This window comes from Synchiropus splendidus, chromosome 16 (assembly GCF_027744825.2).
Source record: "Synchiropus splendidus isolate RoL2022-P1 chromosome 16, RoL_Sspl_1.0, whole genome shotgun sequence".
NCBI lineage: Eukaryota > Metazoa > Chordata > Actinopteri > Syngnathiformes > Callionymidae > Synchiropus > Synchiropus splendidus.
Window position 1 is genome coordinate 2,297,616 of NC_071349.1, and position 23,803 is coordinate 2,321,418.

Here is a 23,803-nt window from a genome sequence, read left to right on the forward strand (position 1 = left end):
TCTGCATTGTGCCATAACTTTCCAGGGAAACTTCAGAACATGAAATTTTCACCTCCCACTATAGCAGAAAGGGTCTTTCTAGAAGTTGCACATCAAATCTAAGCTGTCTGAAGTGTTTTTTCAAAGTTATCATATTTTTATGTTTGGCGTTCCGTAATTGACCTTGTCTCATGCTGAAAACGCGTTTTCTGCATTGTGCCATAACTTTGCAGGGAAGCTTCAGAACATGACATTTCAACATCCCACTATAGCAGAAAGGGTCTTTCTAGTAGTTGCACATCAAATCTAAGCTGTTTGAAGTGTTTTTCCAAAGTTATCAACATTTTTATGTTTGGCGTTCCGGAATCAACCTTATCTCAGGCTGAAAACGCGTTTTCTGCATTGTGCCACAACTTTGCAGGGAAGCTTCAGAACATGAAATTTTCACCTCCCACTATAGCAGAAAGGGTCTTTCTAGTAGTTGCACATCAAATCTAAGCTGTCTGAAGTGTTTTTCCAAAGTTATCAACATTTTTATGATTGGCGTTCCGGAATCAACCTTATCTCAGGCTGAAAACGCGTTTTCTGCATTGTGCCATAACTTTGCAGGGAAGCTTCAGAACATGAAATGTTCACCTCCCACTATAGCAGAAAGGGTCTCTCTAGTAGTTGCACATCAAATCTAAGCTGTCTGAAGTGTTTTTCCAAAGCTATCAACATTTTTATGTTTGGCGTACCGGAATCGACCTTATGTGAGGCTGAAAACGCGTTTTCTGCATTGTGCCATAACTTTGCAGGGAAGCTTCAGAACATGAAATTTTCACCTCCCACTATAGCAGAAAGGGTCTTTATAGTAGTTGCACATCAAATCTAAGCTGTCTGAAGTGTTTTTCCAAAGATATCAACATTTTTATGTTTGGCGTTCCGGAACCCACCTTATCTCAGGCTGAAAACGCGTTTTACGCATTGTGCCATAACTTTTCAGGAAAGCTTCAGAACATGAAATTTTCAACTCCCACTATAGCAGAAAGGGTCTTTCTAGTAGTTGCACATCAAATCTAAGCTGTCTGAAGTGTTTTTCCAAAGTTATCAATATTTTTATGTTTGGCTTTCCGGAATCGACATTATCTCAGGCTGAAAACGCGTTTCCTGCATCGTGGCATAACTTTGCAGGGATGCTTCAGAACATGAAATTTTCACCTCCCACTGTAGCAGAAAGGGTCTTTCGAGTAGTTGCACATCAAATCTAAGCTGACTGATGTGTTTTTCCGAAGTTATTAACATTTTTATGTTTGGCGTTCCGGAATCGACCTTATCTCAGGCTGTTAACGCCTTTTACACATTGTTTCATAACTTTGCCGGGAAGGTTGAGAACATCAAATTTTCACCTCCCACTATAGCAGAAAGGGTTTTTCTAGTAGTTGCACATCAAATCTAAGCTGTCTGAAGTGTTTTTCCAAAGTTATCAACATTTTTATGTTTGGCGTTCCGGAACCCACCGTATCTCAGGCTGTGACCGCGTTTTCTGCATTGTGGCATAACTTTGGAGGAAAGCTTCAGAACATGAAATTTTCAATTCCCATTATAGCAGAAAGGGTCTTTCTCGTACTTGCACATCAAATCTTAGCTGTCTGAAGTGTTTTTTGAAAGTTTTCAACATTTTTATGTTTGGCGTTCCTGAATCGACCTTATCTCAGGCTGAAAATGCGTTTTCTGCAATGTGCCATAACTTTGCAGGGAAGTTTCAGAACATGAAATTTTCAACTCCCACTATAGCAGAATGGGTCTTTCTAGTAGTTGCACATCAAATCTAAGCTGTCTGAAGTGTTTTTCCAAATTTATCAAAATTTTTATGTTTGGCATTCCGGAATCGACCTTATCTCAGGCTGAAAACACGTTTTCTGCATTGTGCCATAACTTTGCAGGGAAGCTTCAGAACATGACATTTTCACCTCCCACTATAGCAGAAAGGGTCTTTCTAGTAGTTGCACATCAAATCTAAGCTGTCTGAAGTGTTTTTCCAAAGTTATCAATATTTTTATGTTTGGCGTTTCGGAAACGACCTTATCTCAGGCTGAAAACGCATTTCCTGCATTGTGGCATAACTTTGCAGGGAAGCTTCAAAACATGAAATTTTCACCTCCCACTGTAGCTAAAAGGGTCTTTCTAGTAGTTGCACATCAAATCTAAGCTGTCTGAAGTGATTTTCCAAAGTTATCAACACTTTTATGTTTGGCGTTCTGGAACCCACCTAATCTCCGGCTGAAAACGCGTTTCCTGCATTGTTGCATAACTTTGCAGGGATGCTTCAGAACATGAAATGTTCGCCTCCCACTATAGCAGATAGGGTCTTTCGAGGAGTTGCACATCAAATCTAAGCTGTCTGAAGTGTTTTTCCAAAGTTATCAACATTTTTATGTTTGGCGTTCTGGAACCCACCTTATCTCAGGCTGAAAACGCGTTTTCTGCATTGTGCCATCACTTTGCAGGGAAGCTTCAGAACATGAAATTTTCACCTCCCACTATAGCAGAAAGTGTCTTTCTAGTAGTTGCACATCAAATCCAAGCTGTCTGAAGTGTTTTTCCAAAGTTATCAACATTTTTATGTGTGGCGTTCAGGAACCCACCTTATCTCAGCCTGAAAACGCGTTTTACATATGTTGCCATAACTTTGCAGGGAAGCTTCAGAAGATGAAATTTTAACATCCCACTATAGCAGAAAGGGTCTTTCTAGTAGTTGCACATAAAATCTAAGTTGTCTGAAGTGTTTTTCCAAAGTTATCAACATTCTTATGTTTGGCGTTCCGGAATCAACCTTATCTCAGACTGAAAAGGTGTTTTCTGCATTGTGCCATAACTTTGCAGGGATGCTTCAGAACATGAAATTTTCACCTCCAACTATAGCAGAAAGGGTCTTTCTAGTAGTTGCACATCAAATCTAAGCTGTCTGAAGTGTTTTTCCAAAGTTATCAACATTCTTATGTTTGGCGTTCCGGAATCAACCTTATCTGAGACTGAAAACGCGTTTTACGCATTGTGCCATAACTTTGCAGGAAAGCTTCAGAACATTAAATTTTCAACTCCCACTATAGCAGAAAGGGTCTTTCGAGGAGTTGCACATCAAATCTAAGCTGTCTGAAGTGTTTTTCCAAAGTTATCAACATTTTTATGTTTGGCGTTCTGGAACCCACCTTATCTCAGGCTGAAAACGCCTTTTCTGCATTGTGCCATAACTTTGCAGGGAAGCTTATGTTTGGCGTTCCAGAAACAACCTTATCTCAGGCTGAAAATACGTTTTACATATTTTGCCATAACTTTGCAGGGAAGCTTCAGAACATGAAATTTTGACATCCCACTATAGCAGAAAGGGTCTTTCTAGTAGTTGCACATCAAATCTAAGCTGTCTGTAGAGTTTTTCCTGAGTTATCAACATTTTCATGTTTGGCGTTCTGAAATCAACCTCATCTCAGGCTGAAAACGCGTTTTACGCATTGTGCCATAACTTTGCAGGGAAGCTTCAGAACATGATATTTTCGCCTCCCACTATAGCAGAAAGGGTCTTTCTCGTAGTTGCACATCAAATCTAAGCTGTCTGAAGTGTTTTTCCAAAGTTATCAACATTTTTATGTTTGGCGTTCTGGAAACCACCTTATCTCAGGCTGAAAACAGGTTTTCTGCATTGTGCCATGACTTTGCAGGGAAGCTTCAGAACATGAAATTTTCACCTCCCACTATAGCAGAAAGGGTCTTTCTCGTAGTTGCACATCAAATCTAAGCTGTCTGTAGAGTTTTTCCTGAGTTATCAACATTTTTATGTTTGGCGTTCTGAAATCAACCTCATCTCAGGCTGAAAACGCGTTTTCTGCATTGTGCCATAACTTTGCAGGGAAGCTTTAGAACATGAAATTTTCACCTTCCACTTCAGCAGAATGGGTCTTTCTAGTAGTTGCACATCAAATCTAAGCTGTCTGTAGAGTTTTTCCTGAGTTATCAACATTTTTATGTTTGGCGTTCCGGAATCGACCTTATCTCAGGCAGAAAACGCGTTTTCTGCATTGTGCCATAACTTTGCAGGGAAGCTTTAGAACATGAAATTTTCACTTCCCACTAGAGCAGAAAGGGTATTTCTAGTAGTTGCACATCAAATCTAAGCTGTCTGTAGAGTTTTTCCTGAGTTATCAACATTTTTATGTTTGGCGTTCTGAAATCAACCTCATCTCAGGCTGAAAACGCGTTTTACGCATTGTGCCATAACTTTGCAGGGAAGCTTCAGAACATGATATTTTCTCCTCCCACTATATCAGAAAGGGTCTTTCTCGTAGTTGCACATCAAATCTAAGCTGTCTGAAGTGTTTTTCCAAAGTTATCTACATTTTGATGTTTGGCGTTCCGGAATCGACCTTATCTGACGCTGAAAACGCGTTTTCTGCATTTTGCCATAACTTCGCAGGGAAGCTTCAGAACATGAAATTTTCACCTCCCATGATAGCAGAAAGGGTCTTTCGAGTAGTTGCACATCAAATCTATGCTGTCTGAAGTGTTTTTCCAAATTTATCAACATTTTGATGTTTGGCGTTCCGGAATCGACCTTATCTGAGGATGAAAACGCGTTTTCTGCATTGTGCCAAAACTTTGTAGGTAAGCTCCAGAACATGAAATTTTCACCTCCCACTATAGCAGAAAGGGTCTTTCTAGTAGTTGCACATCAAATCTAAGCTGTCTGAAGTGTTTTTCCAAAGTTATCAACATTTTTATGTTTGGCGTTCTGGAACCCACCTTATCTCAGGATGAAAACGCGTTTTCTGCATTGTGCCATAACTTTTTAGGGAGACTTCAGAACATGAAATTTTCTCCTCCCACTATAGCAGAAAGGGTATTTCTAGTAGTTGCACATCAAATCTAAGCTGTCTGAAGTGTTTTTCGAAAGTTTTCAACATTTTTATGTTTGGTGTTCCTGAATCGACCTTATCTCAGGCCGAAAACGCGTTTTCTGCATTGTGCCATAACTTTGCAGGGAAGCTTCAGAACATGAAAATTTCACCTCCCACTATAGCAGAAAGGGTCTTTCGAGTAGGTGCACATCAAATCAAAGCTGTTTGAAGTGTTTTTCCAAAGTTATCAACACTTTTATGTTTGGCGTTCCGGAATCGACCTTATCTCAGGCTGAAAACACGATTTACGCATTCTGCCATAACTTTGCAGGGAAGCTTCAGAACATGAAATTTTTACCTCCCACTATAGCAGAAACGGTCTTTCTAGTAGTTGCACATCAAATCTAAGCTGTCTGTAGAGTTTTTCCAAAGTTATCAACATTTTTATGTTTGGCGATTTGAAATCTACCTCATCTCAGGCTCAAAATGCGTTTAACGCATTGTGCCATAACTTTGCAGGGAAGCTTCAGAAAATGAAATTTTAACCTCCCACTATAGCAGAAAGGGTCTTTCTAGTAGTTGCACATCAAATCTAAGCTGTCGGAAGTGTTTTTCCAAAGTTATCAACATTTTTATGTTTGGCGTTTCGGAATTGACCTTATCTCCGGCTGAAAACGCGTTTTCTGCATTGTGCCATAACTTTGCAGGGAAGCTTAAGAACATTAAATTTTCACCTCCCACTAGAGCAGAAAGGGTATTTCTAGTAGTTGCACATCAAATATAAGCTGTCTGTAGACTTTTTCCTGAGTTAACAACATTTTTATGTTTGGCGTTCTGAAATCAACCTCATCTCAGGCTGAAAACGCGTTTCACGCATTGTGCCATAACTTTGCAGGGAAGCTTCAGAACATGATATTTTCACCTCCCACTAAAGCAGAAAGGGTCTTTCTCGTATTTGCACATCAAAACTAAGCTGTCTGAAGTGTTTTTCGAAAGTTTTCAACATTTTTATGTTTGGTGTTCCTGAATCGACCTTATCTCAGGCCGAAAACGCGTTTTCTGCATTGTGCCATAACTTTGCAGGGAAGCTTCAGAACATGAAAGTTTCACCTCCCACTATAGCAAAAATGGTCTTTCTAGTAGTTGCACATCAAATCTAAGCTGTCTGAAGTGTTTTTCCAAAGTTATCAACATTTTTATGTTTGGCGTTCTGAAATCAACCTCATCTCAGGCTGAAAACGCGTTTAACGCATTGTGCCATAACTTTGCAGGGAAGCTTCAGAAAATGAAATGTTCGCCTCCCACTATAGCAGATAGGGTCTTTCGAGGAGTTGCACATCAAATCTAAGCTGTCTGAAGTGTTTTTCCAAAGTTATCAACATTTTTATGTTTGGCGTTCTGGAACCCACCTTATCTCAGGCTGAAAACGCGTTTTCTGCATTGTGCCATCACTTTGCAGGGAAGCTTCAGAACATGAAATTTTCACCTCCCACTATAGCAGAAAGTGTCTTTCTAGTAGTTGCACATCAAATCTAAGCTGTCTGAAGTGTTTTTCCAAAGTTATCAACATTTTTATGTGTGGCGTTCAGGAACCCACCTTATCTCAGCCTGAAAACGCGTTTTACATATGTTGCCATAACTTTGCAGGGAAGCTTCAGAAGATGAAATTTTAACATCCCACTATAGCAGAAAGGGTCTTTCTAGTAGTTGCACATAAAATCTAAGTTGTCTGAAGTGTTTTTCCAAAGTTATCAACATTCTTATGTTTGGCGTTCCGGAATCAACCTTATCTCAGACTGAAAAGGTGTTTTCTGCATTGTGCCATAACTTTGCAGGGATGCTTCAGAACATGAAATTTTCACCTCCAACTATAGCAGAAAGGGTCTTTCTAGTAGTTGCACATCAAATCTAAGCTGTCTGAAGTGTTTTTCCAAAGTTATCAACATTCTTATGTTTGGCGTTCCGGAATCAACCTTATCTGAGACTGAAAACGGGTTTTACGCATTGTGCCATAACTTTGCAGGAAAGCTTCAGAACATTAAATTTTCAACTCCCACTATAGCAGAAAGGGTCTTTCGAGGAGTTGCACATCAAATCTAAGCTGTCTGAAGTGTTTTTCCAAAGTTATCAACATTTTTATGTTTGGCGTTCTGGAACCCACCTTATCTCAGGCTGAAAACGCCTTTTCTGCATTGTGCCATAACTTTGCAGGGAAGCTTATGTTTGGCGTTCCAGAAACAACCTTATCTCAGGCTGAAAATACGTTTTACATATTTTGCCATAACTTTGCAGGGAAGCTTCAGAACATGAAATTTTGACATCCCACTATAGCAGAAAGGGTCTTTCTAGTAGTTGCACATCAAATCTAAGCTGTCTGTAGAGTTTTTCCTGAGTTATCAACATTTTCATGTTTGGCGTTCTGAAATCAACCTCATCTCAGGCTGAAAACGCGTTTTACGCATTGTGCCATAACTTTGCAGGGAAGCTTCAGAACATGATATTTTCGCCTCCCACTATAGCAGAAAGGGTCTTTCTCGTAGTTGCACATCAAATCTAAGCTGTCTGAAGTGTTTTTCCAAAGTTATCAACATTTTTATGTTTGGCGTTCTGGAAACCACCTTATCTCAGGCTGAAAACAGGTTTTCTGCATTGTGCCATGACTTTGCAGGGAAGCTTCAGAACATGAAATTTTCACCTCCCACTATAGCAGAAAGGGTCTTTCTCGTAGTTGCACATCAAATCTAAGCTGTCTGTAGAGTTTTTCCTGAGTTATCAACATTTTTATGTTTGGCGTTCTGAAATCAACCTCATCTCAGGCTGAAAACGCGTTTTCTGCATTGTGCCATAACTTTGCAGGGAAGCTTTAGAACATGAAATTTTCACCTCCCACTATAGCAGAAAGGGTCTTTCCAGTAGTTGCACATCAAATCTAAGCTGTCTGATGTGTTTTTCCTGAGTTATCAACATTTTTATGTTTGGCGTTTCGGAATCGACCTTATCTCAGGATGAAAAATCGTTTTCTGCATTGTCCCATAACTTTGCAGGGAAGCTTCAGAACATGAAATTTTCTCCTCCCACTATAGCAGAAAGGGTCTTTCTAGTAGTTGCACATCAAATCTAAGCTGTCTGTAGAGTTTTTCCTGAGTTATCAACATTTTTATGTTTGGCGTTTCGGAATCGACCTTATCTCAGGCTGAAAACGCGTTTTACGCATTGTGCCATAACTTTGCAGGGAAGCTTCAGAACATGATATTTTCGCCTCCCACTATAGCAGAAAGGGTCTTTCTCGTAGTTGCACATCAAATCTAAGCTGTCTGAAGTGTTTTTCCAAAGTTATCAACATTTTTATGTTTGGCGTTCTGGAAACCACCTTATCTCAGGCTGAAAACAGGTTTTCTGCATTGTGCCATGACTTTGCAGGGAAGCTTCAGAACATGAAATTTTCACCTCCCACTATAGCAGAAAGGGTCTTTCTCGTAGTTGCACATCAAATCTAAGCTGTCTGTAGAGTTTTTCCTGAGTTATCAACATTTTTATGTTTGGCGTTCTGAAATCAACCTCATCTCAGGCTGAAAACGCGTTTTCTGCATTGTGCCATAACTTTGCAGGGAAGCTTTAGAACATGAAATTTTCACCTTCCACTTCAGCAGAAAGGGTCTTTCTAGTAGTTGCACATCAAATCTAAGCTGTCTGTAGAGTTTTTCCTGAGTTATCAACATTTTTATGTTTGGCGTTCCGGAATCGACCTTATCTCAGGCAGAAAACGCGTTTTCTGCATTGTGCCATAACTTTGCAGGGAAGCTTTAGAACATGAAATTTTCACTTCCCACTAGAGCAGAAAGGGTATTTCTAGTAGTTGCACATCAAATCTAAGCTGTCTGTAGAGTTTTTCCTGAGTTATCAACATTTTTATGTTTGGCGTTCTGAAATCAACCTCATCTCAGGCTGAAAACGCGTTTTACGCATTGTGCCATAACTTTGCAGGGAAGCTTCAGAACATGATATTTTCTCCTCCCACTATATCAGAAAGGGTCTTTCTCGTAGTTGCACATCAAATCTAAGCTGTCTGAAGTGTTTTTCCAAAGTTATCTACATTTTGATGTTTGGCGTTCCGGAATCGACCTTATCTGACGCTGAAAACGCGTTTTCTGCATTTTGCCATAACTTTGCAGGGAAGCTTCAGAACATGAAATTTTCACCTCCCATGATAGCAGAAAGGGTCTTTCGAGTAGTTGCACATCAAATCTATGCTGTCTGAAGTGTTTTTCCAAATTTATCAACATTTTGATGTTTGGCGTTCCGGAATCGACCTTATCTGAGGATGAAAACGCGTTTTCTGCATTGTGCCAAAACTTTGTAGGTAAGCTCCAGAACATGAAATTTTCACCTCCCACTATAGCAGAAAGGGTCTTTCTAGTAGTTGCACATCAAATCTAAGCTGTCTGAAGTGTTTTTCCAAAGTTATCAACATTTTTATGTTTGGCGTTCTGGAACCCACCTTATCTCAGGATGAAAACGCGTTTTCTGCATTGTGCCATAACTTTTTAGGGAGACTTCAGAACATGAAATTTTCTCCTCCCACTATAGCAGAAAGGGTATTTCTAGTAGTTGCACATCAAATCTAAGCTGTCTGAAGTGTTTTTCGAAAGTTTTCAACATTTTTATGTTTGGTGTTCCTGAATCGACCTTATCTCAGGCCGAAAACGCGTTTTCTGCATTGTGCCATAACTTTGCAGGGAAGCTTCAGAACATGAAAATTTCACCTCCCACTATAGCAGAAAGGGTCTTTCGAGTAGGTGCACATCAAATCAAAGCTGTTTGAAGTGTTTTTCCAAAGTTATCAACACTTTTATGTTTGGCGTTCCGGAATCGACCTTATCTCAGGCTGAAAACACGATTTACGCATTCTGCCATAACTTTGCAGGGAAGCTTCAGAACATGAAATTTTTACCTCCCACTATAGCAGAAACGGTCTTTCTAGTAGTTGCACATCAAATCTAAGCTGTCTGTAGAGTTTTTCCAAAGTTATCAACATTTTTATGTTTGGCGATTTGAAATCTACCTCATCTCAGGCTCAAAATGCGTTTAACGCATTGTGCCATAACTTTGCAGGGAAGCTTCAGAAAATGAAATTTTAACCTCCCACTATAGCAGAAAGGGTCTTTCTAGTAGTTGCACATCAAATCTAAGCTGTCGAAAGTGTTTTTCCAAAGTTATCAACATTTTTATGTTTGGCGTTTCGGAATTGACCTTATCTCCGGCTGAAAACGCGTTTTCTGCATTGTGCCATAACTTTGCAGGGAAGCTTAAGAACATTAAATTTTCACCTCCCACTAGAGCAGAAAGGGTATTTCTAGTAGTTGCACATCAAATATAAGCTGTCTGTAGACTTTTTCCTGAGTTAACAACATTTTTATGTTTGGCGTTCTGAAATCAACCTCATCTCAGGCTGAAAACGCGTTTCACGCATTGTGCCATAACTTTGCAGGGAAGCTTCAGAACATGATATTTTCACCTCCCACTAAAGCAGAAAGGGTCTTTCTCGTATTTGCACATCAAAACTAAGCTGTCTGAAGTGTTTTTCGAAAGTTTTCAACATTTTTATGTTTGGTGTTCCTGAATCGACCTTATCTCAGGCCGAAAACGCGTTTTCTGCATTGTGCCATAACTTTGCAGGGAAGCTTCAGAACATGAAAGTTTCACCTCCCACTATAGCAAAAATGGTCTTTCTCGTAGTTGCACATCAAATCTAAGCTGTCTGAAGTGTTTTTCCAAAGTTATCAACATTTTTATGTTTGGCGTTCTGAAATCAACCTCATCTCAGGCTGAAAACGCGTTTAACGCATTGTGCCATAACTTTGCAGGGAAGCTTCAGAAAATGAAATGTTCGCCTCCCACTATAGCAGATAGGGTCTTTCGAGGAGTTGCACATCAAATCTAAGCTGTCTGAAGTGTTTTTCCAAAGTTATCAACATTTTTATGTTTGGCGTTCTGGAACCCACCTTATCTCAGGCTGAAAACGCCTTTTCTGCATTGTGCCATAACTTTGCAGGGAAGCTTATGTTTGGCGTTCCAGAAACAACCTTATCTCAGGCTGAAAATACGTTTTACATATTTTGCCATAACTTTGCAGGGAAGCTTCAGAACATGAAATTTTGACATCCCACTATAGCAGAAAGGGTCTTTCTAGTAGTTGCACATCAAATCTAAGCTGTCTGTAGAGTTTTTCCTGAGTTATCAACATTTTCATGTTTGGCGTTCTGAAATCAACCTCATCTCAGGCTGAAAACGCGTTTTACGCATTGTGCCATAACTTTGCAGGGAAGCTTCAGAACATGATATTTTCGCCTCCCACTAAAGCAGAAAGGGTCTTTCTCGTAGTTGCACATCAAATCTAAGCTGTCTGAAGTGTTTTTCCAAAGTTATCAACATTTTTATGTTTGGCGTTCTGGAAACCACCTTATCTCAGGCTGAAAACAGGTTTTCTGCATTGTGCCATGACTTTGCAGGGAAGCTTCAGAACATGAAATTTTCACCTCCCACTATAGCAGAAAGGGTCTTTCTCGTAGTTGCACATCAAATCTAAGCTGTCTGTAGAGTTTTTCCTGAGTTATCAACATTTTTATGTTTGGCGTTCTGAAACCAACCTCATCTCAGGCTGAAAACGCGTTTTCTGCATTGTGCCATAACTTTGCAGGGAAGCTTTAGAACATGAAATTTTCACCTCCCACTATAGCAGAAAGGGTCTTTCCAGTAGTTGCACATCAAATCTAAGCTGTCTGATGTGTTTTTCCTGAGTTATCAACATTTTTATGTTTGGCGTTTCGGAATCGACCTTATCTCAGGATGAAAAATCGTTTTCTGCATTGTCCCATAACTTTGCAGGGAAGCTTCAGAACATGAAATTTTCTCCTCCCACTATAGCAGAAAGGGTCTTTCTAGTAGTTGCACATCAAATCTAAGCTGTCTGTAGAGTTTTTCCTGAGTTATCAACATTTTTATGTTTGGCGTTTCGGAATCGACCTTATCTCAGGCTGAAAACGCGTTTTACGCATTGTGCCATAACTTTGCAGGGAAGCTTCAGAACATGATATTTTCGCCTCCCACTATAGCAGAAAGGGTCTTTCTCGTAGTTGCACATCAAATCTAAGCTGTCTGAAGTGTTTTTCCAAAGTTATCAACATTTTTATGTTTGGCGTTCTGGAAACCACCTTATCTCAGGCTGAAAACAGGTTTTCTGCATTGTGCCATGACTTTGCAGGGAAGCTTCAGAACATGAAATTTTCACCTCCCACTATAGCAGAAAGGGTCTTTCTCGTAGTTGCACATCAAATCTAAGCTGTCTGTAGAGTTTTTCCTGAGTTATCAACATTTTTATGTTTGGCGTTCTGAAATCAACCTCATCTCAGGCTGAAAACGCGTTTTCTGCATTGTGACATAACTTTGCAGGGAAGCTTTAGAACATGAAATTTTCACCTTCCACTTCAGCAGAAAGGGTCTTTCTAGTAGTTGCACATCAAATCTAAGCTGTCTGTAGACTTTTTCCTGAGTTATCAACATTTTTATGTTTGGCGTTCCGGAATCGACCTTATCTCAGGCAGAAAACGCGTTTTCTGCATTGTGCCATAACTTTGCAGGGAAGCTTCAGAACATGAAATTTTCACTTCCCACTAGAGCAGAAAGGGTATTTCTAGTAGTTGCACATCAAATCTAAGCTGTCTGTAGAGTTTTTCCTGAGTTATCAACATTTTTATGTTTGGCGTTCTGAAATCAACCTCATCTCAGGCTGAAAACGCGTTTTACGCATTGTGCCATAACTTTGCAGGGAAGCTTCAGAACATGATATTTTCTCCTCCCACTATATCAGAAAGGGTCTTTCTCGTAGTTGCACATCAAATCTAAGCTGTCTGAAGTGTTTTTCCAAAGTTATCTACATTTTGATGTTTGGCGTTCCGGAATCGACCTTATCTGACGCTGAAAACGCGTTTTCTGCATTTTGCCATAACTTTGCAGGGAAGCTTCAGAACATGAAATTTTCACCTCCCATGATAGCAGAAAGGGTCTTTCGAGTAGTTGCACATCAAATCTATGCTGTCTGAAGTGTTTTTCCAAATTTATCAACATTTTGATGTTTGGCGTTCCGGAATCGACCTTATCTGAGGATGAAAACGCGTTTTCTGCATTGTGCCAAAACTTTGTAGGTAAGCTCCAGAACATGAAATTTTCACCTCCCACTATAGCAGAAAGGGTCTTTCTAGTAGTTGCACATCAAATCTAAGCTGTCTGAAGTGTTTTTCCAAAGTTATCAACATTTTTATGTTTGGCGTTCTGGAATCAACCTTATCTCAGGATGAAAACGCGTTTTCTGCATTGTGCCATCACTTTGCAGGGAAGCTTCAGAACATGAAATTTTCTCCTCCCACTATAGCAGAAAGGGTATTTCTAGTAGTTGCACATCAAATCTAAGCTGTCTGAAGTGTTTTTCGAAAGTTTTCAACATTTTTATGTTTGGTGTTCCTGAATCGACCTTATCTCAGGCCGAAAACGCGTTTTCTGCATTGTGCCATAACTTTGCAGGGAAGCTTCAGAACATGAAAATTTCACCTCCCACTATAGCAGAAAGGGTCTTTCGAGTAGGTGCACATCAAATCAAAGCTGTTTGAAGTGTTTTTCCAAAGTTATCAACACTTTTATGTTTGGCGTTCCGGAATCGACCTTATCTCAGGCTGAAAACACGATTTACGCATTCTGCCATAACTTTGCAGGGAAGCTTCAGAACATGAAATTTTTACCTCCCACTATAGCAGAAACGGTCTTTCTAGTAGTTGCACATCAAATCTAAGCTGTCTGTAGAGTTTTTCCAAAGTTATCAACATTTTTATGTTTGGCGATTTGAAATCTACCTCATCTCAGGCTCAAAATGCGTTTAACGCATTGTGCCATAACTTTGCAGGGAAGCTTCAGTAAAATGAAATTTTAACCTCCCACTATAGCAGAAAGGGTCTTTCTAGTAGTTGCACATCAAATCTAAGCTGTCGAAAGTGTTTTTCCAAAGTTATCAACATTTTTATGTTTGGCGTTTCGGAATTGACCTTATCTCCGGCTGAAAACGCGTTTTCTGCATTGTGCCAAAACTTTGCAGGGAAGCTTAAGAACATTAAATTTTCACCTCCCACTAGAGCAGAAAGGGTATTTCTAGTAGTTGCACATCAAATCTAAGCTGTCTGAAGTGTTTTTCCAAAGTTATCAACATTTTTATGTTTGGCGTTCTGAAATCAACCTCATCTCAGGCTGAAAACGCGTTTAACGCATTGTGCCATAACTTTGCAGGGAAGCTTCAGAAAATGAAATTTTAACCTCCCACTATAGCAGAAAGGGTCTTTCTAGTAGTTGCACATCAAATCTAAGCAGTCGAAAGTGTTTTTCCAAAGTTATGAACATTTTTATGTTTGGCGTTCGGGAACCCGCCTTATCTCAGGCTGAAAACGCGTTTTCTGCATTGTGCCATAACTTTGCAGGGAAGCTTCAGAACATGAAATTTTAACCTCCCATTATAGCAGAAAAGGTCATTCTAGTAGTTGCACATCAAATCTAAGCTGTCTTGAAGTGTTTTTCTAAAGTTATCAACATTTTTATGTTTGGCGTTCCGGAACCCACCTTATCTCAGTCTGAAAACGGGTTTTACATATTTTGCCATAACTTAGCAGGGAAACTTAAGAACATGACATTTTAACATCCCACTATAGCAGAAATGGTCTTTCTAGTAGTTGCACATCAAATCTAAGCTGTCTGAAGTGTTTTTCCAAAGTTATCAACATTCTTATGTTTGGCGTTCTGGAATCAACCTTATCTCAGGCTGAAAACTCGTTTTACGCATTGTGCCATAACTGTGCAGGGAAGCTTCAGAACATAAAATGTTCGCCTCCCACTATAGCAGATAGGGTCTTTCTAGTAGTTGCACATCAAATCTAAGTTGTCTGAAGTGTTTTTCCAAAGTGATCAACATTCTTATGTTTGGCGTTCCGGAATCGACCTTATCTCAGGCTGAAAACGCGTTTCCTGCATTGTGGCATAACTTTTCAGGGAAGCTTCAGAACATGAAATGTTCGCCTGCCACTATAGCAGATAGGGTCTTTCTAGTAGTTGCACATCAAATCTAAGCTGTCTGAAGTGTTTTTCCAAAGTTATCAATATTTTTATGTTTGGCTTTCCGGAATCGACATTATCTCAGGCTGAAAACGCGTTTCCTGCATCGTGGCATAACTTTGCAGGGATGCTTCAGAACATGAAATTTTCACCTCCCACTGTAGCAGAAAGGGTCTTTCGAGTAGTTGCACATCAAATCTAAGCTGACTGATGTGTTTTTCCGAAGTTATTAACATTTTTATGTTTGGCGTTCCGGAATCGACCTTATCTCAGGCTGAAAACGCCTTTTACACATTGTTTCATAACTTTGCCGGGAAGGTTGAGAACATCAAATTTTCACCTCCCACTATAGCAGAAAGGGTTTTTCTAGTAGTTGCACATCAAATCTAAGCTGTCTGAAGTGTTTTTCCAAAGTTATCAACATTTTTATGTTTGGCGTTCCGGAACCCACCGTATCTCAGGCTGTGACCGCGTTTTCTGCATTGTGGCATAACTTTGGAGGAAAGCTTCAGAACATGAAATTTTCAATTCCCATTATAGCAGAAAGGGTCTTTCGAGTAGGTGCACATCAAATCAAAGCTGTTTGAAGTGTTTTTCCAAAGTTATCAACACTTTTATGTTTGGCGTTCCGGAATCGACCTTATCTCAGGCTGAAAACACGATTTACGCATTCTGCCATAACTTTGCAGGGAAGCTTCAGAACATGAAATTTTTACCTCCCACTATAGCAGAAACGGTCTTTCTAGTAGTTGCACATCAAATCTAAGCTGTCTGTAGAGTTTTTCCAAAGTTATCAACATTTTTATGTTTGGCGATTTGAAATCTACCTCATCTCAGGCTCAAAATGCGTTTAACGCATTGTGCCATAACTTTGCAGGGAAGCTTCAGTAAAATGAAATTTTAACCTCCCACTATAGCAGAAAGGGTCTTTCTAGTAGTTGCACATCAAATCTAAGCTGTCGAAAGTGTTTTTCCAAAGTTATCAACATTTTTATGTTTGGCGTTTCGGAATTGACCTTATCTCCGGCTGAAAACGCGTTTTCTGCATTGTGCCATAACTTTGCAGGGAAGCTTAAGAACATGAAAGTTTCACCTGCCACTATAGCAAAAATGGTCTTTCTAGTAGTTGCACATCAAATCTAAGCTGTCTGAAGTGTTTTTCCAAAGTTATCAACATTTTTATGTTTGGCGTTCTGAAATCAACCTCATCTCAGGCTGAAAACGCGTTTAACGCATTGTGCCATAACTTTGCAGGGAAGCTTCAGAAAATGAAATTTTAACCTCCCACTATAGCAGAAAGGGTCTTTCTAGTAGTTGCACATCAAATCTAAGCAGTCGAAAGTGTTTTTCCAAAGTTATGAACATTTTTATGTTTGGCGTTCGGGAACCCGCCTTATCTCAGGCTGAAAACGCGTTTTCTGCATTGTGCCATAACTTTGCAGGGAAGCTTCAGAACATGAAATTTTAACCTCCCATTATAGCAGAAAAGGTCATTCTAGTAGTTGCACATCAAATCTAAGCTGTCTTGAAGTGTTTTTCTAAAGTTATCAACATTTTTATGTTTGGCGTTCCGGAACCCACCTTATCTCAGTCTGAAAACGGGTTTTACATATTTTGCCATAACTTAGCAGGGAAGCTTAAGAACATGACATTTTAACATCCCACTATAGCAGAAATGGTCTTTCTAGTAGTTGCACATCAAATCTAAGCTGTCTGAAGTGTTTTTCCAAAGTTATCAACATTCTTATGTTTGGCGTTCTGGAATCAACCTTATCTCAGGCTGAAAACTCGTTTTACGCATTGTGCCATAACTGTGCAGGGAAGCTTCAGAACATAAAATGTTCGCCTCCCACTATAGCAGATAGGGTCTTTCTAGTAGTTGCACATCAAATCTAAGTTGTCTGAAGTGTTTTTCCAAAGTGATCAACATTCTTATGTTTGGCGTTCCGGAATCGACCTTATCTCAGGCTGAAAACGCGTTTCCTGCATTGTGGCATAACTTTTCAGGGAAGCTTCAGAACATGAAATGTTCGCCTGCCACTATAGCAGATAGGGTCTTTCTAGTAGTTGCACATCAAATCTAAGCTGTCTGAAGTGTTTTTCCAAAGTTATCAATATTTTTATGTTTGGCTTTCCGGAATCGACATTATCTCAGGCTGAAAACGCGTTTCCTGCATCGTGGCATAACTTTGCAGGGATGCTTCAGAACATGAAATTTTCACCTCCCACTGTAGCAGAAAGGGTCTTTCGAGTAGTTGCACATCAAATCTAAGCTGACTGATGTGTTTTTCCGAAGTTATTAACATTTTTATGTTTGGCGTTCCGGAATCGACCTTATCTCAGGCTGAAAACGCCTTTTACACATTGTTTCATAACTTTGCCGGGAAGGTTGAGAACATCAAATTTTCACCTCCCACTATAGCAGAAAGGGTTTTTCTAGTAGTTGCACATCAAATCTAAGCTGTCTGAAGTGTTTTTCCAAAGTTATCAACATTTTTATGTTTGGCGTTCCGGAACCCACCGTATCTCAGGCTGTGACCGCGTTTTCTGCATTGTGGCATAACTTTGGAGGAAAGCTTCAGAACATGAAATTTTCAATTCCCATTATAGCAGAAAGGGTCTTTCTCGTACTTGCACATCAAATCTTAGCTGTCTGAAGTGTTTTTTGAAAGTTTTCAACATTTTTATGTTTGGCGTTCCTGAATCGACCTTATCTCAGGCTGAAAATGCGTTTTCTGCAATGTGCCATAACTTTGCAGGGAAGTTTCAGAACATGAAATTTTCAACTCCCACTATAGCAGAATGGGTCTTTCTAGTAGTTGCACATCAAATCTAAGCTGTCTGAAGTGTTTTTCCAAATTTATCAAAATTTTTATGTTTGGCATTCCAGAATCGACCTTATCTCAGGCTGAAAACACGTTTTCTGCATTGTGCCATAACTTTGCAGGGAAGCTTCAGAACATGACATTTTCACCTCCCACTATAGCAGAAAGGGTCTTTCTAGTAGTTGCACATCAAATCTAAGCTGTCTGAAGTGTTTTTCCAAAGTTATCAATATTTTTATGTTTGGCGTTTCGGAAACGACCTTATCTCAGGCTGAAAACGCATTTCCTGCATTGTGGCATAACTTTGCAGGGAAGCTTCAAAACATGAAATTTTCACCTCCCACTGTAGCTAAAAGGGTCTTTCTAGTAGTTGCACATCAAATCTAAGCTGTCTGAAGTGATTTTCCAAAGTTATCAACACTTTTATGTTTGGCGTTCTGGAACCCACCTAATCTCCGGCTGAAAACGCGTTTCCTGCATTGTTGCATAACTTTGCAGGGATGCTTCAGAACATGAAATGTTCGCCTCCCACTATAGCAGATAGGGTCTTTCGAGGAGTTGCACATCAAATCTAAGCTGTCTGAAGTGTTTTTCCAAAGTTATCAACATTTTTATGTTTGGCGTTCTGGAACCCACCTTATCTCAGGCTGAAAACGCGTTTTCTGCATTGTGCCATCACTTTGCAGGGAAGCTTCAGAACATGAAATTTTCACCTCCCACTATAGCAGAAAGTGTCTTTCTAGTAGTTGCACATCAAATCCAAGCTGTCTGAAGTGTTTTTCCAAAGTTATCAACATTTTTATGTGTGGCGTTCAGGAACCCACCTTATCTCAGCCTGAAAACGCGTTTTACATATGTTGCCATAACTTTGCAGGGAAGCTTCAGAAGATGAAATTTTAACATCCCACTATAGCAGAAAGGGTCTTTCTAGTAGTTGCACATAAAATCTAAGTTGTCTGAAGTGTTTTTCCAAAGTTATCAACATTCTTATGTTTGGCGTTCCGGAATCAACCTTATCTCAGACTGAAAAGGTGTTTTCTGCATTGTGCCATAACTTTGCAGGGATGCTTCAGAACATGAAATTTTCACCTCCAACTATAGCAGAAAGGGTCTTTCTAGTAGTTGCACATCAAATCTAAGCTGTCTGAAGTGTTTTTCCAAAGTTATCAACATTTTCATGTTTGGCGTTCTGAAATCAACCTCATCTCAGGCTGAAAACGCGTTTTACGCATTGTGCCATAACTTTGCAGGGAAGCTTCAGAACATGATATTTTCGCCTCCCACCTTAGCAGAAAGGGTCTTTCTCGTAGTTGCACATCAAATCTAAGCTGTCTGAAGTGTTTTTCCAAAGTTATCAACATTTTTATGTTTGGCGTTCTGGAAACCACCTTATCTCAGGCTGAAAACAGGTTTTCTGCATTGTGCCATGACTTTGCAGGGAAGCTTCAGAACATGAAATTTTCACCTCCCACTATAGCAGAAAGGGTCTTTCTCGTAGTTGCACATCAAATCTAAGCTGTCTGTAGAGTTTTTCCTGAGTTATCAACATTTTTATGTTTGGCGTTCTGAAATCAACCTCATCTCAGGCTGAAAACGCGTTTTCTGCATTGTGCCATAACTTTGCAGGGAAGCTTTAGAACATGAAATTTTCACCTTCCACTTCAGCAGAATGGGTCTTTCTAGTAGTTGCACATCAAATCTAAGCTGTCTGTAGAGTTTTTCCTGAGTTATCAACATTTTTATGTTTGGCGTTCCGGAATCGACCTTATCTCAGGCAGAAAACGCGTTTTCTGCATTGTGCCATAACTTTGCAGGGAAGCTTTAGAACATGAAATTTTCACTTCCCACTAGAGCAGAAAGGGTATTTCTAGTAGTTGCACATCAAATCTAAGCTGTCTGTAGAGTTTTTCCTGAGTTATCAACATTTTTATGTTTGGCGTTCTGAAATCAACCTCATCTCAGGCTGAAAACGCGTTTTACGCATTGTGCCATAACTTTGCAGGGAAGCTTCAGAACATGATATTTTCTCCTCCCACTATATCAGAAAGGGTCTTTCTCGTAGTTGCACATCAAATCTAAGCTGTCTGAAGTGTTTTTCCAAAGTTATCTACATTTTGATGTTTGGCGTTCCGGAATCGACCTTATCTGACGCTGAAAACGCGTTTTCTGCATTTTGCCATAACTTCGCAGGGAAGCTTCAGAACATGAAATTTTCACCTCCCATGATAGCAGAAAGGGTCTTTCGAGTAGTTGCACATCAAATCTATGCTGTCTGAAGTGTTTTTCCAAATTTATCAACATTTTGATGTTTGGCGTTCCGGAATCGACCTTATCTGAGGATGAAAACGCGTTTTCTGCATTGTGCCAAAACTTTGTAGGTAAGCTCCAGAACATGAAATTTTCACCTCCCACTATAGCAGAAAGGGTCTTTCTAGTAGTTGCACATCAAATCTAAGCTGTCTGAAGTGTTTTTCCAAAGTTATCAACATTTTTATGTTTGGCGTTCTGGAACCCACCTTATCTCAGGATGAAAACGCGTTTTCTGCATTGTGCCATAACTTTTTAGGGAGACTTCAGAACATGAAATTTTCTCCTCCCACTATAGCAGAAAGGGTATTTCTAGTAGTTGCACATCAAATCTAAGCTGTCTGAAGTGTTTTTCGAAAGTTTTCAACATTTTTATGTTTGGTGTTCCTGAATCGACCTTATCTCAGGCCGAAAACGCGTTTTCTGCATTGTGCCATAACTTTGCAGGGAAGCTTCAGAACATGAAAATTTCACCTCCCACTATAGCAGAAAGGGTCTTTCGAGTAGGTGCACATCAAATCAAAGCTGTTTGAAGTGTTTTTCCAAAGTTATCAACACTTTTATGTTTGGCGTTCCGGAATCGACCTTATCTCAGGCTGAAAACACGATTTACGCATTCTGCCATAACTTTGCAGGGAAGCTTCAGAACATGAAATTTTTACCTCCCACTATAGCAGAAACGGTCTTTCTAGTAGTTGCACATCAAATCTAAGCTGTCTGTAGAGTTTTTCCAAAGTTATCAACATTTTTATGTTTGGCGATTTGAAATCTACCTCATCTCAGGCTCAAAATGCGTTTAACGCATTGTGCCATAACTTTGCAGGGAAGCTTCAGAAAATGAAATTTTAACCTCCCACTATAGCAGAAAGGGTCTTTCTAGTAGTTGCACATCAAATCTAAGCTGTCGAAAGTGTTTTTCCAAAGTTATCAACATTTTTATGTTTGGCGTTTCGGAATTGACCTTATCTCCGGCTGAAAACGCGTTTTCTGCATTGTGCCATAACTTTGCAGGGAAGCTTAAGAACATTAAATTTTCACCTCCCACTAGAGCAGAAAGGGTATTTCTAGTAGTTGCACATCAAATATAAGCTGTCTGTAGACTTTTTCCTGAGTTAACAACATTTTTATGTTTGGCGTTCTGAAATCAACCTCATCTCAGGCTGAAAACGCGTTTCACGCATTGTGCCATAACTTTGCAGGGAAGCTTCAGAACATGATATTTTCACCTCCCACTAAAGCAGAAAGGGTCTTTCTCGTATTTGCACATCAAAACTAAGCTGTCTGAAGTGTTTTTCGAAAGTTTTCAACATTTTTATGTTTGGTGTTCCTGAATCGACCTTATCTCAGGCCGAAAACGCGTTTTCTGCATTGTGCCATAACTTTGCAGGGAAGCTTCAGAACATGAAAGTTTCACCTCCCACTATAGCAAAAATGGTCTTTCTAGTAGTTGCACATCAAATCTAAGCTGTCTGAAGTGTTTTTCCAAAGTTATCAACATTTTTATGTTTGGCGTTCTGAAATCAACCTCATCTCAGGCTGAAAACGCGTTTAACGCATTGTGCCATAACTTTGCAGGGAAGCTTCAGAAAATGAAATGTTCGCCTCCCACTATAGCAGATAGGGTCTTTCGAGGAGTTGCACATCAAATCTAAGCTGTCTGAAGTGTTTTTCCAAAGTTATCAACATTTTTATGTTTGGCGTTCTGGAACCCACCTTATCTCAGGCTGAAAACGCGTTTTCTGCATTGTGCCATCACTTTGCAGGGAAGCTTCAGAACATGAAATTTTCACCTCCCACTATAGCAGAAAGTGTCTTTCTAGTAGTTGCACATCAAATCTAAGCTGTCTGAAGTGTTTTTCCAAAGTTATCAACATTTTTATGTGTGGCGTTCAGGAACCCACCTTATCTCAGCCTGAAAACGCGTTTTACATATGTTGCCATAACTTTGCAGGGAAGCTTCAGAAGATGAAATTTTAACATCCCACTATAGCAGAAAGGGTCTTTCTAGTAGTTGCACATAAAATCTAAGTTGTCTGAAGTGTTTTTCCAAAGTTATCAACATTCTTATGTTTGGCGTTCCGGAATCAACCTTATCTCAGACTGAAAAGGTGTTTTCTGCATTGTGCCATAACTTTGCAGGGATGCTTCAGAACATGAAATTTTCACCTCCAACTATAGCAGAAAGGGTCTTTCTAGTAGTTGCACATCAAATCTAAGCTGTCTGAAGTGTTTTTCCAAAGTTATCAACATTCTTATGTTTGGCGTTCCGGAATCAACCTTATCTGAGACTGAAAACGGGTTTTACGCATTGTGCCATAACTTTGCAGGAAAGCTTCAGAACATTAAATTTTCAACTCCCACTATAGCAGAAAGGGTCTTTCGAGGAGTTGCACATCAAATCTAAGCTGTCTGAAGTGTTTTTCCAAAGTTATCAACATTTTTATGTTTGGCGTTCTGGAACCCACCTTATCTCAGGCTGAAAACGCCTTTTCTGCATTGTGCCATAACTTTGCAGGGAAGCTTATGTTTGGCGTTCCAGAAACAACCTTATCTCAGGCTGAAAATACGTTTTACATATTTTGCCATAACTTTGCAGGGAAGCTTCAGAACATGAAATTTTGACATCCCACTATAGCAGAAAGGGTCTTTCTAGTAGTTGCACATCAAATCTAAGCTGTCTGTAGAGTTTTTCCTGAGTTATCAACATTTTCATGTTTGGCGTTCTGAAATCAACCTCATCTCAGGCTGAAAACGCGTTTTACGCATTGTGCCATAACTTTGCAGGGAAGCTTCAGAACATGATATTTTCGCCTCCCACTATAGCAGAAAGGGTCTTTCTCGTAGTTGCACATCAAATCTAAGCTGTCTGAAGTGTTTTTCCAAAGTTATCAACATTTTTATGTTTGGCGTTCTGGAAACCACCTTATCTCAGGCTGAAAACAGGTTTTCTGCATTGTGCCATGACTTTGCAGGGAAGCTTCAGAACATGAAATTTTCACCTCCCACTATAGCAGAAAGGGTCTTTCTCGTAGTTGCACATCAAATCTAAGCTGTCTGTAGAGTTTTTCCTGAGTTATCAACATTTTTATGTTTGGCGTTCTGAAATCAACCTCATCTCAGGCTGAAAACGCGTTTTCTGCATTGTGCCATAACTTTGCAGGGAAGCTTTAGAACATGAAATTTTCACCTCCCACTATAGCAGAAAGGGTCTTTCCAGTAGTTGCACATCAAATCTAAGCTGTCTGATGTGTTTTTCCTGAGTTATCAACATTTTTATGTTTGGCGTTTCGGAATCGACCTTATCTCATAATGAAAAATCGTTTTCTGCATTGTCCCATAACTTTGCAGGGAAGCTTCAGAACATGAAATTTTCTCCTCCCACTATAGCAGAAAGGGTCTTTCTAGTAGTTGCACATCAAATCTAAGCTGTCTGTAGAGTTTTTCCTGAGTTATCAACATTTTTATGTTTGGCGTTTCGGAATCGACCTTATCTCAGGCTGAAAACGCGTTTTACGCATTGTGCCATAACTTTGCAGGGAAGCTTCAGAACATGATATTTTCGCCTCCCACTATAGCAGAAAGGGTCTTTCTCGTAGTTGCACATCAAATCTAAGCTGTCTGAAGTGTTTTTCCAAAGTTATCAACATTTTTATGTTTGGCGTTCTGGAAACCACC